This window comes from Lutjanus erythropterus, chromosome 4, assembly GCF_056507025.1.
Source record: "Lutjanus erythropterus isolate fLutEry1 chromosome 4, fLutEry1.hap2, whole genome shotgun sequence".
In the NCBI taxonomy this organism is placed as follows: Eukaryota; Metazoa; Chordata; class Actinopteri; order Lutjaniformes; family Lutjanidae; genus Lutjanus; species Lutjanus erythropterus.
The window spans coordinates 15647399-15652768 of NC_139320.1; positions in this window are offsets into that span (position 1 = coordinate 15647399).

A 5370-nucleotide genomic window follows, 5' to 3' on the forward strand; every position below is an offset into this window, starting at 1 on the left:
TTGACTTTCATGCCATGTAAAAGGAAAAATATTTGAAATGAGCTTTTCCTTTGTGAACATGGACCCAGTGAGACACAGAGAGGAGAGGAAAATCAGAGGAAATCTTTTCTCCATGGAGATGGAAAGTTTGACCATCATCCACATGATCAGATGTCCCTCTGGATATCTGGATATATCTGCAGAAGACTGTCAGGAAGGATGAAGGATGGAAAAAGATTCTTTCCTATGTGTACTGCAAGAGAGGACATACAGTACAGTGTGATACTGATGAGAACGTTTGGCACCGATGCATTTCTTATATGTAGTAGCTGTTGTATACAAGTATGTGCAGTGAATCTATACTCAATTCTTTAGGTTTTTTTTTTTTTATTGCATTGTTGGATTTACTGTAGTCTATAGGAAAATAAAGCCATCTGAAGCATATTGTAGCCTTTCAGAATTATTTGTGTGACATATACTGTAAGGTTTCACAATCCATGCAATAAGGAGGTCTCCTTCCTGTTTAGTGTAATGGAATCTTAGTTATGCAAAAGTATATTTATATTTTTTCAGATTTTTACAACTGCTAAATCACATCTCTACACAGAGTTCCCTTTTTCAAAACTCTTCACGTGTTTAATGCAGCAGAAGTCAATGTGGAACTACACTGGGTCACTTTTCATTGCTTTGACATAGAATGTATTCAATAAATACTGTTCTGTCACTCAAACTCAACCACCAGCAAAGTGTATTTACACTCCATTTTGCACCTTTATCTTGTCAAAACTATGGAATTTCAGTTGAAAACCTTAGAAATGTATTTTCAATGCACAGTATGTAAGTCCTGCTGCTGAAATCTATGTGACATGACTCGGGCGAAAGTCATGGGTTAGGGTTAGGACAAAGTATTAAAGCTTTATTCATGTTGCATCTAACTTCCTCAGTCTCCGATTAATTCTATATATCCCATATTTTCCTAACTAGCAGCTAGCACGCAACACCTAACAAGACATGCTTCATTACCTTGAATAAATTATGTATTTCTCTGGGTTTGAACATTGTTGAAAATAAGTACACAACAAAGTATTTAACATGACTTTTGTTTTTAGACATTTTAATGCAGAAAAGAATATATATTTACAAAAAAATAATACAACTAAAAGAAAAGAATTGCTTAAATTCCCACCTGGGAAACTGAGCATTTATTTTCAGCGTTTTGTATTTGCACGGGACAATGTGGTGTTTCACCGTTCTCTTCCAGTCCAGTCAGAGGCTCCACCTTAATCTCCATCCCTCAACCCCAGAGAGGAATCCCTGTTCTCATGGAGATGGACAAACAGCCACATGATTGGATGTCCCTCTTGGATGCAATGAATGGATGTCTGGACAGATCTGCATCAAATGACTTTGACTTTTAACGTCTTTTATGAAGACATATTTAGCAGCACGGTATTAACAGGCTTCCATCTTCCGCACAACCTTGCATACACGTTAAAAAAATCTTCACAACGCCGAAATCTTTATCATGACCGGATAACCAGTTTAGCCCCCTGAAACTACAAACAGCAGCGTCTACACACCACATCCTCTGAAAAATATTGTGGTTGCTATTCATAGTCCACCTGTTATACACCATGTGAGCTAAGCAGCCGGTTTAGCCTAACCAAACTAGAAATTCAGCTCAGCGCTTTTGTTTTTTGTCTGCCCAGAATACCTGGACCTTAGTCTATCGCGTGCCTCAGAGAACTCCATTCCTATCTTCCTACAAACAGCAGTGATAAATGACAATAGAGTTAACATACGATGACCTTCAATAAACACATCATGTACAGCCTCAGCCATGTTGCATAATACACAGCATCTCCCCACATCAGGATCCAGGAATATATTTGTTGCAAGGGTTCCATGTAACATCCTCCACTGAAGAGCCCTTGACCTCTTCGGAAGAGGGAGTTTGTATCGCACCTTCCACCTGAAACCTGCTGTAGTCTGTCCCTCCTCAAAGGTAACTCTGTCACTGATGCTCCCTGACCTCCCTGCTGTTTCCAGGGATGGATCAGGCTGTTGTATTTCTATATCTGTAACTATCCTATCCTGTAAGTATAGTGAATATGTATAGTTTTGGTCAGCATTACTGCAATTACTTAAGTTTCTTTAGGGGAAATAGGGACTTAACTGGTTAAGGGGTATGACCTTTATGAAAGTTCTTAATTGGGTTATTAGTTAGGTTGCAAAGACTTTATAAATCATCAACAGTTTTCATACATTGATGTGTGCTCACTATTTGGCAAGATCCAGTTACTGCTTACTGCTATTTATACAGAAGTGGGTTATCTTGGGATAAACCCCTTGAGAATCATCATTTTGTTTTAAAGGACCCCCATTCTTACTTACACCCTGCAATCTTACTAATCGATCATAATATACCACTGTAATATCCACTGTGCAAAACACTCTGATAACATGTTATATCAACACCAACATGATAATAATGAGGAAGGCTGCTGATTGCGTGCTGAAAATGTCAAGGTAAATAATATTACCAAAGCCTTAGTGTATGGATCTGGTAATTTGATATGTTAATTTGATGCCAAATGAACCTATTTACTTGTAAGATATTCTGATGGGAGTTAAATACCAGTAATTATTAACAACTATCTGAAGAAGGTGACAGATATGAATGCTGCTGATGTAGAAGACAAAGTAAACCGCACCACCACATAAGATCTGAGGCTTCACAGTACAGATCACTGTGGGTTCACTACATCACAAGCAAAAGGTCACTGTTGCCCTTCTTATCTTATGTTTTATAACAGCTTATTAATGATTTGACCTAATGACCTTTAAATCATTTCTGAATATTTTATGAGAGTAGTCTTATAATGTAAAGGTACATCATATTACAGTAATAAATGTGTATGTTCATGCCCATTAATACAAATTGTGGTAAAACTCATACATATAAACATATTACTAACTATCTTTCTCTTTGGAAACATATTGTGAATCTAAATGTGGTGTAAATGTGCTTTATATATTGCATTTATATTTCTCCATATCTCTAAACGAGCTTTAAAGAATATATGAATACATTCTGTGTTAACAAATGCTTAGCTTTGTACCATGAAAAAATGATTCTGATAGTTTTCCTTTTGCATGATTAATAGGTGTATATAAACTGTTTATAATGGCAGCTATATGCAAAAGTGGTACCAGATGCTGATTCTTTATTTTACTGGTGTTTTTCTTCACTTCAGGTCATGTTTGCGAGTTCAAAAGCTGATATGTTGCAGTGAAAATGTCAAACATGTATACAGGTACGTGTTTAAGTTGACTTCTGAGATTTTTATGCACCTTTGTGAAGTTAACACAACTGTAAACACACTTGTCATCACAGTCAGGTATTTTCCCCCAGTAAGAAGTAAAAAATAAATAGATCTAGGCTCCTGACATGTCATCCATAAAAGCTAAGAACTGAATAGCAGCCCCTTTTTGATTTCTGACATGCTACAGGCTACAATTACTGTAAAGAGGTGGTGCACATCAAAGTGCAGCTCTGCCCCCAAGTGGTTCAAACCAGTAACCAGTTGGTTTCTCATGAAACTGTACAGCTTTTTGCTGCTCTCCCAATGAGAGAAAGGATCCATACAAATATATATGTCACAGTTTTTTTGCAGAGAGGACAGAATAGTCCAATCAGCATCAGGTTTGTGGTGTTTGACACAGAGGCACCCAGCAAATTATTACATTTTTACTGGGTAATGTGGAGTTCCTCTTAAACCATCTTGTCTCTCTGATGAAATAATAAGACTTAATTAACTGCATTTGACTTTTCAATTTAACTTAATGATTAAAGTCAAAATTAAGTAGTATGAATACAATTTTATCCATTAGGACTCGTAGTCATGACATATTAACCGTGTTATTGTCTAGAGAGATGTCATAGATCCCAGTAATTGATGCATCAGCAGGAGTGTTTCTTGAGGGGAGGACAAGGGATTTTCCACCCAAAATGCTGCTCCATTAACCTTAAAATATGATCAACTAACTGTGCTGTGAAAAGAGGGACCTTACTTTGAAGCAACTGTTTGATGAATATTTTTAAATGTGCATCGTTTTCTTTTGTAGGAAGCCTGCTCTTTTTTTTTTTTTTAATATAGCCTTATTTATTGATCATTTTACAACTCATGGCTCTATAATGAGATGTTGTCTGTAGTTCTCTTTATGCCACTCACAAAAGCAAAAAGCATGCACAAAAAGCATTATCCTTCAGCAAACGGGTGAGTAAATAATAAATAAAATTGTAAAACAGAAATATTTCTTGTTTAGGTCTTAAAGAATAAAGCAGAGAAGCTTTATATTATATTTATATGGTGCCACTGTGTTGTTGTGATTAGTAGGACTGTTTATCTGTTAAATAAAATCATTAAACACAGTAATGTAATGTATGTAATGTTGATATCACCCCAGTCAAAAGAGTATTTAAACGGCCCTACACATTAGACCATAGACCCCCAATTTGTGAGAATTTTGTATTAAGGAATCTTTCATAATCAATGAGCAAACTAGGATCACTTTAAATTACAATCAATCAAATGGCCAATCCCATTTTTAAGGTATATTTCATAGCATTATTTTTTTTATTCAAGATTTGTATTATTCTTGTTTTATACTAGTATTCCACTTGCTATTCCACTTGTAATTCTACTTTATTATTTGATTCTCTTTTTTTTTTAACATGTTATTCGTCTGGTTATGTTTGCTTACTGTGATTGTTTTGTTCCTGTGTGTTTTTGTATATTTTTGTATACTTGTCTTTTCATTGCACTGATCAGGGTTGTTGTATTCTGTACATTGACAATTAAGGCTCTTTATTCTATTTTATTCTATTCCCTTCTTTGTTGCTCAGATTTCCAAAAAATGTGATAAAAGTTCAACCTATTCTATTCTTTTTTTTTGCTGGGGACCCCCTTCAACCCACTCAAGGACCCCTGTGGGTCCCTGGATCCTAGTTTGAAAACCAACGTTATAGCCTACAATATAAGGCCATAATATTAAATAAATTTGACATAAAGCGTCATTAAGTGCCTTAATTGTCAAACTTACCATGTCACAGCGCACAGCATGGCTATTTTTGTCATGTTTTTTCCTTGTTTATCATACATCAGCTCATATAACATCGTAATTAGATTATTCCTGCTGCTGTCAACACGATACCGATGAACCGTACTGGACATGTGTTTGCGCAATAGCTGTGGTATGGCACCACATATGTGTTTTACGCAGCAGCAGAACAGGTTGGGTGACCGGTAAGAATGTGCCAGCTTTAGGTTTAACATGTGAGAGAGAAGATAAGAAGGCAGCGAGGAGAGCGGCTGACTTTGTTACTCC